The following is a 12,221-nucleotide window of genomic DNA, read 5'->3' as shown; positions in this document are numbered from 1 at the left end:
TCAATGTCATTTCTAAAACAAGCTGAGTTCGGTGTCCTTTTGAACGCCGAAAGGAATTCATGGGATCGACTGAAAGTTTCCGGCTTCTAAATCATAAGTTTCCTTTTGAGTGTTGTGATTTTCGCAAACCTCGCTTACCCCGTACTCCTTCACACTCTAAAGAGGTACGCCTTCTCCTGTTAATGTAATTTCTAAAATAGGCTTACTAATTGGTATCCTTTTGAGTGTTGTGATATTTGTAAAACTAGGCTTCTCCGCACGCACCCCTTCACACGCTTCAGAGAGACGCCTTCTGTTAATGTAATAAAATATTTGGTGGTGATGAGTTTGCATTAGAACTGACTCTATGAATGCAGAAGTTTATAACTATTACTATTAGGACTGGATTAGTCTGTGATTTTTTCACTGAACGAGTGGTATAAATTGATAATATGGAAACTACATCGGTTTCAAAGTGAAGGCTTAGATACATACGGATGAAGACTACATCCCGGGCGGAGAGAGGTACACGTAAAATACAGTAAATGTATGGAAATTGGGCTGTGAGGGGGCTGTGAAAAGCACTCTACCCCTGTGATATAGTTTCTTCTCAAAACACACCGTTCACTCTTAACCCAATCCTGTTATTCTTTACCCTTGCAGTTGGTTTTATAGCGAAGCAATCGTACACTAAACTGAGGCTAATGAGGGTGGATTTCTAACCGCCAAACTGATCTTGGACGAAGCGACGAGAAACAAGTTTACGATGAAGTTAGCCGAGACATTCTCAATAATAGACATTTATGCCTGAAGTTAAATCGATAATTAAAGCTAACAAATATATAAGTATTTTTAAAAAAGGTGTGAAAAGAGCATACTCTTACGTATGGTCATTTGAAAGAGGATACTCTTAAATATGGTCAAGGATACCCTTAAATACGTTCATTTGAAAAAAGATATGTACTCTTAAATACGGTAAAGGATACTATTAAATATGGTCATGGATACCCTTAAATATGGTCATTTGAATAAAGGATACCCGTAGCCAAAAGTCGTTTTACTGGATGTGAACTCCATGATAGCAAAATAATCAACATATCCAATGGCGCAAATTTACAATCTGGTTTCTAATAGTAAATGAGATCAATTAAAGTAAAGGGGTTGGATTCCCTGTGGTATCTTGGTTCAAAGTAGATATAACTAATAAATTTCATTATTTTCTTTTCGTTTTGAGTATATTGATTCAAATATTTATGTGTGAAGCTATCCCTCTAACGAGTAAGATGTCTACTTAGTAAATGATTGTTATTGTTTATGTATTCTTTTGTGGCTATGAAGTCCGATTCTAGAAAAACATCGTCTTTGACAGGTAGCGCATACGAACTCTGTAGCTGTTGGTTCAACTGTTGGAGAAGTTTGTTGCCTTGATTTTCTTTGCGACCGAAGTCTTTCTCTGTGCTCTTCTCTTCGTTGTTCACTTTGCTTATGTAACTCTTTGATTACGGAACAGGTCCTTTCAATGGATATGAAATAGTCATGGTAGATGGTCTTTCAGTGAAAGGACCTTGGAAGCTCAGTCATAACCACTTCATTAACTAACCGGCATGTTAATGTTAATGTTAACGAAGGAATTCAGTTGGTTAAGGAGTTGATTACTAGCTTCAAAAGTCCTTTCACTGGATGTGAACTTTGTGCTAGCAAACTGATAATTAACATATCCATAATTTGGTAAAGGGTAAAGAGGTAGGTCCGAAGATGGTAAGTTACAATCTGGTTTCTAATATGAATCAGAACAATGGTAAAAAGGGATTGGTGTGCCTGTGGTATCTTCAACTTCGTCGCACCACAGCCGCAGTCCATACTTTAAAATAATAAAAAATCAACCCACACTGTAAATTTTTATTTTTTTGACCACACATAAAAATCACTACTCACGTTTCCTGTTTCCCGCTTGAATAGCATTGATGCAGGAATACTGTTCAGAATATCAGTCTCTTTGGCCCAAAGACTTTCTTTTTACCATTTTCGGTATCTATTGCAACTGTACTCCGTTCTATATTCTGTTTTAGCTTGTTATAGTGGCAGGAACACAAGTGAGGAGTTTTTGAACGTCTTCTTGGGTTCCTTGATCGATAAAAAAAGAGAAGAAACGAGATAATAAGTGAAATAAATTCACAGATTCTCACCGGGTACCCCTTAAAGTATCATCCTCATAAAAGCCATAATTTTTGATAATCTTTCAAAATAACTATTTCAAAGTAATTTTTCTAGTATTGTTAGACTTTTGCCTATGATTTCAAGTCGAAATACTAAAGTAAAAGTTTTCACCGTTCCGACACTCCACCTAGAAAAAGTCCGATCCAAGGTTTGAATCCAGATTGTGATTTTCCACAATTTTGGATTTTGAGGCAAACAGTAACAAATTCTAAAACAGCAAGAAAAATGGGGATCAAAGGTGCAATTCGTTTTGTTTTGGTCGTAAAGGAATGGAATTAGGAGCATCAAAATAATGGACCCGCAACCCACTTGTACTCCTATACAACACGCCCACCTCCCCAAGCCTGTACTAGGTACTACAATTGGCCTTTCTGGGCCCAAACTCTGGGCGCTAGCTTAATATGCAGAATGAAAGGGTATCCTTTCTGCGGAAAACCACTATAATACTAAAATCCAATACGATATCTTTTTTAGTCGCACTGTGATATTAATTGGCTGGAGTATCGATAAAATGCTAAGGATTATCCAAACACGGTTTTCTATATATGGTATATGGATCAAGCGTAACATTTTGTTACTTGTCATTTGCGGCGCGCTATCGTCGAATCACAAGATATACTTATAAATACTTATAATTCGAAGTATTTAAAAAATACTTATTTAGGCCTCAAGCACAATGCTTGAACTGTTTGTGGGTTGGCACTCGTTCAGACGCTTCAAAAGGAAAGTTAGCTCTCTTGTAATTTGGTTCCACCTTAATTCCTTTTCATAATTATAAAATTGTTAAAACTTGAAAACTGTAAGGCATTTGATCTGTGTCGCGCAACTAGTTATTTTTTGGTTTTGCGTTAACTGATCAAAACATGTAACTTTTGATTATGGAAGAGGTCCTTTCAATGGATGTGAAAAAGTCGGTCCCTCATATGGTTTGATGATTAGTTCACATCCAGTGAAAGGACCTTTGAACCTCAGTCACTTAAGCCATATTCGTCCATTAAAATTCTTTTCTGTCGATGTAATTTTTAAAATAAGCTTAGTCATTGGTGCCCTTTTAGGGGTTGTGATTATTGTAACGTTAGCTACTCCGCACTTCTTCACACGCTTCAGAGAGACGCTGCTGTTTCCAGTCAATTGTATAAATCAGACTATCGAAAGAATATTAAAATATAATGTAATAATGTAATTTCTAAAATACTCTTACTTTGTGATATTTGTAAAACTAGCTACTCCGCACTAATTTACACGCTTTATGATTAGACGCCTTAATTCGGTCAATGTAATAAAATATTTGGTGGTGAGTATGAATGAGAACTAACTCGATGAACATTAAATTATAACTAATAGTAAAAGGACTGGATTAGTCTGTCTTTTTAGTTTTTCACATCCATTCAGAATCTACTAATTATTCTTTTTTTCAAACTACAAGTGGAAGGAATCGAGTATATGATAAAATATATTGGTTTCAAAGCGAAGGCTTATAGGTACATACGATTGATGACTATATTCCGGGCGGAAAGAGGTACACGTAAAATACAGTAAATGTATGTAAATTGGGCTGTTAGGGGGCTGTGAAAAGCACTCTACGCCCGTGATATACTTTTTTCTCAAAACACAACGTTCAATAGCAACCCAAACCTGTTACTCTTTATCCTTCTAGTTGCTTTTATCACGAAGCAATCGTACACTAATCCGAGGCTAATGAGGATGGATTTCTAACCGTCAAACTCATCTTGGACGAAGCGACGAGAGACCAGTTTTTGACGACGAAGTTGGATATTCTATCTCGATAATAGACATTTATGTCTAAAGTTAATTCAATAATAAAAGAGGAAAAATATATCAGCATTTAAAATAGGCTTGTTACTACAAAAAGACTAATTTCAGTTTGTTTGGTGCTTATCCTTGAAAAAAGGATACTCTTAAATATGGTCAAGGATACCGTTAAATACGGTCATTTGAAAAAAGGATACTCTTAAATATGGTCAAGGATACTCTTACAACTACGGTCAAATTCTTACTGTAGAATTCTCTTCTGTCGATGTAATTTTTAAAATAAGCATCAATTCATAATCTTATTATAATCATTTTTTCAAACAAGTGGTTGGAATTGAGAATATGGAAACTATATGGTTTCAAAGTGAAGGCTTAGATACATACGGATGAAGACTACATCCCGGGCGGAGAAAGGTATACGTAAAAAACAGTAAATGTATGTAAATTGGGCTGTGAGGGGGCTGTGAAAAGCACTCTGCGCCCGTGAATGCGGTCATATTTGTCCTTTAAAATTCTCATGGATACTCTTAAATATGGTCAAGGATACTCTTACGGTCATTTGAAAAAAAAGGATACCCGTATCTAAAAGTCCATTTGATGGATGTGAACTCCAAGGTAGCAAAATAATCAACTTATGCTTTGATTTGGTAAGGGATTAAAAGCCCACTCCAATGGCGCAAAGTCACAGTCTGCTTTCTAATAGTAAATGAGAACAATTAGTTAAAGTAAAGGGGTTGGTCTCCCTCTGATGTCTTGGTTCAACGTAGGAAACTCGCCTAAGGCCTTACTCACCTATACCAACTTCCAAACATATAAAATCACATATAAAATCAATATAAGTGGTATGTCGGTTACATTTTTTTGTTTTTCTTGACCAGCTGTCGTTCATTGAGCCAATGCAGGGTGAAATGTGTAAAAATATAATGACCGGCAGCCGTCAAAAGAAACACTAAATTTGAGGAATAAAATTCCCCGAGAATCAGGTCAGGACATTCTCCAAAATCAGGTGAAGGAGTACCCCTGGATTATTCTATAAAGAAGCATTTGCATACAACGTAGCCACAACTCGATCGCACAAGGCTTTGTTATATCTACTTACTAGAGTAATCGTGTAAAACGCTATTGGGCTTGTGGCTGTGGAAACCCAGTACGAACTGTGCAAATTGACCCAACTGCTGTTGGATTAGCGTGTAGGTTTAAAAATCTATCTTTACTTTACTTAAATGGTTTTACACAGTAAAAAGAAAAAGAAGTCATGTGAAGATTGGATAAACTGTTAGAAATAAAAATGTTCCGTAAAATTTAATGCGGGTAAAAAAAGAAAAAAAAAATCTTTCAAAAGGTGGTATTTGGACTTGAGTACACAAAAAAATTTCAAAAGAAAATCGATTCCAAGGTGCCATACCCCCGAGACATCCGCAGAGCTGAGGCGGCGTATGGACTTCGGACCTGACGGCAATTAAATCCTTCTGCCCTTGGGTGCACGAATTACGCAAGAAAATGTTCTAGCCGAAGCATCAGGGGAGAGACCAGCCGGCCCCCAGACCATATCGGCTAATCCCTTGCATCTCTGCCACGCACGGAATCGGTTAAAAAAATGTTAAAAAGTCTAGTCTATCTGATGCACTGTTTCACGGCCTATTGTTATGCTGATTACGTAGATTCGTGGCCCAGTGGAAAAAACGTGAGCATCGCCTAGCAGACACCGAGTCAAGCCCGCAGAGGGGGGTTAGTATTTAGATGGGTGACCTAAAAATGATACCTTCTCAACCAAGCTTTTGATCGTTATTTTTCTTTTTGATGAAGCAAACTAACCTATCAATCCTATGAAAATGGCTTGAAGTTTCTCTAGAAAGTAATATTTCAAATGAACTAGAATTTTTTTTAGAAAACAGGCTAACAAAACTTTAAAAAGACTGCAGGGCATTTCATTTTCTATAAGTTTTCATATTTAATTATTTTTGTTTGTTTTTCGTAGCGATTAACTCAACATCTATGTAACTTTTTGATTAAAAAGAAGGTCCTTTCAATGGATGTGAAATAGTCATGGTAGTCATGGTCGTTCAGTAAAGGACCTTCGAAGCTCAGTCATAACCACTCCTTAAATGGCCATGTTGATTTCATTCGTTTTCTTTTGATCACTGTTATACTTTTATTTATACATAAATATTGGTCATGTTTGGAGATGACCAAAATATACAGGTTTTGAAAATTGATAAGCGTCCTTTCAATGGATGTGAAGAAGTCACAACCTCGTGGTCTCACGCTTAGTTCACATCCAGTGAAAGGGCCTCTGAACCATCTTATCAACTGTTGAATTGAACCACAATTTTCCATTAGGTTTCTTTTGAAGTATTTTATTTTACATTTTGGTCTGCGTTGACCAAAACATATTATATTTGGATTCAGAAAAAGAAACGTATGATGTTTATAAAGTATCTCCTTTTGCTCTCTATCTGAATAAAAATTGAATTCAGTTGATTTAAAAGCAAATTAGTAGCATCAAAAGTCCTTTCACTATATGTGAACTTTATGCTAGCAAAATAATCAACATATCCTTGATTTGTTAAAGGGTAAAGAGAAAAGGTCCAAAAGTGTCAAGTTACAATCTGGTTTCTAATCGTTTCTGATATGAATCAGAACAATCGTAAAAAGGGATTGGTCTGCCTGTGGTATCTTCACCTTCGTCGCACCACAGGTAGTCCATACTTTGAAATAGTAAAAATATCAACGCACACTCTATATTTTTTTTAACACACATAAAAGTCACTACTTACGTTTTCTGTTTTCACTTGAATAGCATTGATGCGGGGATACTCTATGAATACCTATCCCTTTGGCCCAAAGACTTTCTTTTTACCCGTTGCGGTAACTATGGTAACTTGACTCTGCTCTTCAGTATGTTATAGTGGCAGGAACACAAGTAAGGAGTCTTCCAACGTCTTTTTCGATTCCTCGTTTGATAAAAAAAAAGAAGAAATGAGAAAAAAAGTGGAATAAATTCACAGATTCTAAGCGAGTACCACTGAAGTATCATTCTCATAAAAGCCATAATTTTTGCATAATCTTTCAAAATAACTGCATCAAAGTCATTTTTCTAGTAATGTTTGACTTTTCTGTCTGATTTCAAGTCGAAATACTTAAGTAAATTGTTCCTCATTCCGACACTCCACCTAGGAAAAGTCCGATCCAAGGAGTGAATCCCGATTGGGATTTTCCACAATTTTGGATTTTGAAACAAAAAGTAACAAATTCTAAAAGAGCAAGAGAAATGGAGGTCAATGGTGTAATTTGTTTTGTTTTGGTCGAAAAGGGACTCGATTAAAGAGCATCAAAAGTATGGACCCGCAAGCCACTTGTACGCCTATAAATACAACACACCCATCTCTCCAAGGTACTAGCTACTACAATTGACCTTTCTGAGGCCAAACTCTGGGCGCTAGCTTATTATGCAGATTGAAAGGATATCCTTTCTCCGAAAAAACAGACCAAACATACTAAAATCCAATGCGATCTCTGATTTAGCCGTGCTGTGACTTTGATTCGCTGGGAGTACATATCGAATAAAATGATAAGAATTATCCAAACGCGGTTTCTATATATGGTATGGATCAATCGTAACATTTTGTTACTTGTTATTTGCGGCGCGGTATCGTCGAATCACACGATATCCAATTAACCCAAGCTATTGTCCTCGTCTTTAAGATAACTAAACGGCACGTCTGTAGCTAGAGTAATTCAAGACTTACTTTTGCGGCGTGTTTTCAATGGGTGTGATAGTCATCTTCGTCCATCAAAATTCTTTTCTGTTACATGTAATGTAATTTTTAAAATATAAGCTTACTCATTGCTGTACTTTTGAGTGTTGTGATCGTTGTAAATTAGCTCCTCCGCACTCTTTCACACGCTTCAGAGGGACGCCTACCTTTGATGTAATAAAATATTTGGTGCATGGCGAGTATGCATGAGAACTGACTCGATGAATGCAGAATTTTATAACTACTACTATAAGGACTGGATTAGTCAGTCCCTTGAGTTTTTTACATCCATTCAAAATCTACTTATTGTCATTTTTTTCAAACTACAAGTGGAAGGAATTGAAAGTATGGAAACTATATTGGTTTCAAAGTGAAGGGATAGATACATACGAATGAGGACTACATCACGGGCGGAGAGAGGTACACATAAAATACAGTAAATGTATGTAAATTGGGCTGTGAGGGGGCTGTGAAAAGCACTCTACGCCCGTCATATAGTTTTTTTCTCAAAACACACCATTCACTCTCAATTCAAGCCTGTTATTCTTTATCCTTCCAGTTGGTTTTATCACAAAGCAATCGTACACTAAACTGAGGCTAATGAGGGTGGATTTCTAACCGCCAAACTGATCTTGGACGAAGCGACGAGAAACAAGTTTACGATGAAGTTAACCGAGACATTCTCGATAATAGACATTTATGCCTGAAGTTAAATCGATAATTAAATCTAACAAATATATCAGTATTTTAAAAAATAGGTGTGTAACCATGCCACAAAAAGACTAAATTCAGTTTGTTTGGTGCTTAATCTTGAAAAAGGAAACTCTTACGTATGGTCATTCGAAAAAAGGATACTCTTAAATATGGTCAAGGATACTCTTAAATATGGTCAAGGATACTCTTAAATACGGTCAAGGATACTCTTAAATATGATCAAGGATACTCTTAAATAGGGTCAAGGATACTCTTAAATATGGTCAAGGATACACTTAAATATGGTCAAGGATACTCTTAAATATGGTCAAAGGTACCCTTAAATGTGGTCATTTGAAAAAAGATACCCTTAAATATGGTCAAGGGTACTCTTAAATATGGTCAAGGATACCTTTAAATATTGTAAATAAGAATAATTAGTTAAAATAAAGGGGTTGGGCCCCCTGTGGTATCTTGGTTCAAGGTAGGTCAACTCGCTTACGTCCTTACTCGCTTATGCCAACTCGCATACGTATAAAATCATCGATCGCGCTTAACTGATTGATTCCAAGTTCACTTTTTCTCCATTCAGACAAGCTGAAAAGTAGAGCCCGGAAAAAAATGTTAGGCTGTTGTATTGGATAAAAAAGATGTCCACTACTGGATTTGTCTATACCTTGACTGTTTTAACGCTCATACAGGATCTACTATTTATGCCTTATGAATCCTTTAAGTGGTAGCAATCGAAAACGTTGGCTTCAAAATGCCTTTAATAGTGAAGCAATTAAAATGCAGGTAAATAGTACATCCCGGGCGATGAAGGACCACATAAAATAGAGTAAATGCATGTATACCACACTAATACCATGTCAAATTATACACCTGGACTGCAAGTATACCACATTAATACCATGTCATATCGTACACCTGGACTGCAAGTATACCACACTAATACCATGTCATATTATACACCTGGACTGCAAGTATACCACACTAATACTATGTCATATTATACACCTGGACTGCAAGTATACCACACTAATACTATGTCATATTATACACCTGGACTGCAGGTACACCACATTAATACCATGTCATATCATACACCTGGACTGCAAGTATACCACACTAATACTATGTCATATTATACACCTGGACTGCAGTATAACCACACTAATACCATGTCATACTATACACCTGGACTGCAAAGTATACCACACTAATACCATGTCATATTATACACCTGGACTGCAAGTATACACACCGAATACCATGTCATAATATACACCTGAACTGCAAGTATACTAACACTAATACTACGAGTCACTTATACACCTGGACTGCAAGTATACCACCTAATACCATGTGAAAATTATACACCTGGACTGCAAGTATAACCACACTAATACCATGTCATATTTTACACCTGGACTGCAAGTATACCACACTAATACCATGTGAAATTATACACCTGGACTGCAAGTATACCACACTAATACCATGTCATATTATACACCTGGACTGCAAGTATACCACACTAATACCATGTCATATTATACACCTGGACTGCAAGTATACCACACGTAATACCATGTCATATTATACACCTGGACTGCAAGTATACTACACTAATACCATGTCATATTATACACCTGGACTGCAAGTATACCACACTAATACTTTATCATATTATACACTTGGACAGTAAGTATATCACACTAATACCATGTCATATTATACACCTGGACTGCAAGTATACCACACTAATACCATGTCATATTATACACCTGGACTGCAAGTATACCACACTAATACCATTGCATATTATACACCTGGACTGCAAGTATACCACACTAATACCATGTCATATTATACACCTGGACTGCAAGTATACCACACTAATACCATGTCATATTAATCCCCCTGACTGCAAGTATACCACACTAATACCATGTCATATTATACACCTGGACTGCAAGTATACCACACTAATACCATGTCATATTATACACCTGGACTGCAAGTATACACACTAATACCATGTCATATTATACACCTGGACTGCAAGTATACCACACTAATACCATGTCATATTATACACTGGACTGCAAGTATACCACACTAATACCATGTCATATTATACACCTGGACTGCAAGTATACCACACTAATACCATGTCATATTATACACCTGGACTGCAAGTATACCACACTAATACCATGTGCATAATTATACCACCTGGACTGCAAGTATACCACACTAATACCATGTCATATTATACACCTGGACTGCAAGGTATACCACACTAATACCATGTCATATTATACACCTGGACTGCAAGTATACCACACTAATACCATTTCATATTATACACCTGGACTGCAAGTATACCACACTAATACCATGTCATATTATACACCTGGACTGCAAGTATACCACACTAATACATGTCATATTATACACCTGGACTGCAAGTATACCACACTAATACCATGTCATATTATACACCTGGACTGCAAGTATACCACACTAATACCATGTCATATAATACACCTGGACTGCAAGTATACCACACTAATACCATGTCAATAATACACCTGGACTGCAAGGTATACACACTAATACCATGTCGTAATTATACACCTGGACTGCAAGTATACCACACTAATACATGTCATATTATACACCCTGGACTGCAAGTATACCACACTAATACCATGTCATATTATACACCTGGACTGCAAGTATACACACTAATACTACAGTTCATATTATACACCTGGACTGCAAGTATACCACACTAATACCTATGTCATATTATACACCTGGACTGCAAGTATACCCACTAATACCATGTCATATTATACACCTGGACTGCAAGTATACCACACTAATACCATGTCATAGTATACACCTGGACTGCAAGTATACCACACTAATACCATGTGAATATTACACCTGGACTGCAAGTATAACCACACTAATACCATGTCATATATACACCTGGACTGCAAGTATACCACACTAATACCATGTGAAATTATACACGGACTGCAAGTATACCACACTAATACCATGTCATATTATACACCTGGACTGCAAGTATACCACACTAATACCATGTCATAGTATACACCTGGACTGCAAATATACCACACTAATACCATGTCATATTATACACCTGGACTGCAAGTATACCACACTAATACCATGTCATAGTATACACCTGGACTGCAGGTATAGCACACTAATACTATGTCGTAGTATACACCTGGACTGCAAGTATACCACACTAATACCATGTGATATTATACAGCTGGACTGCAGGTATACCACACTAATACCATGTCATATTATACACCTGGACTGTAAGTATACCACACTAATACCATGTCATATTATACACCTGGACTGCAAGTATACCACACTAATACCATGTCATATTATACACCTGGAATGCAAGTATACCACACTAATACCATGTCATATTATACACCTGGACTGCAAGTATACCACACTAATACCATGACATAGTATACACCTGGACTGCAAATATACCACACTAATACCATGTCATATTAAACACCTTAACTGGAAGTATACCACACTAATACCATGTCATAGTATACACCTGGACTGCAGGTATAGCACACTAATACTATGTCGTAGTATATACCTGAACTGCAAGTATACCACACTAATACCATGTGATATTATACACCTGGACTGCAGGTATACCACACTAATACCATGTCATATTATACACCTGGACTGTAAGCATACCACACTAATACCATGTCA

Source organism: Actinia tenebrosa, unplaced genomic scaffold, assembly GCF_029948245.1.
Source record: "Actinia tenebrosa isolate PJP-AT-01 unplaced genomic scaffold, QUT_ActTen_1.0 PGA_scaffold17__23_contigs__length_9995812, whole genome shotgun sequence".
Classification (NCBI taxonomy): Eukaryota; Metazoa; Cnidaria; class Anthozoa; order Actiniaria; family Actiniidae; genus Actinia; species Actinia tenebrosa.
The sequence above is the reverse complement of the archived record's forward strand: the minus strand, read 5'-3'. Positions refer to the sequence as shown.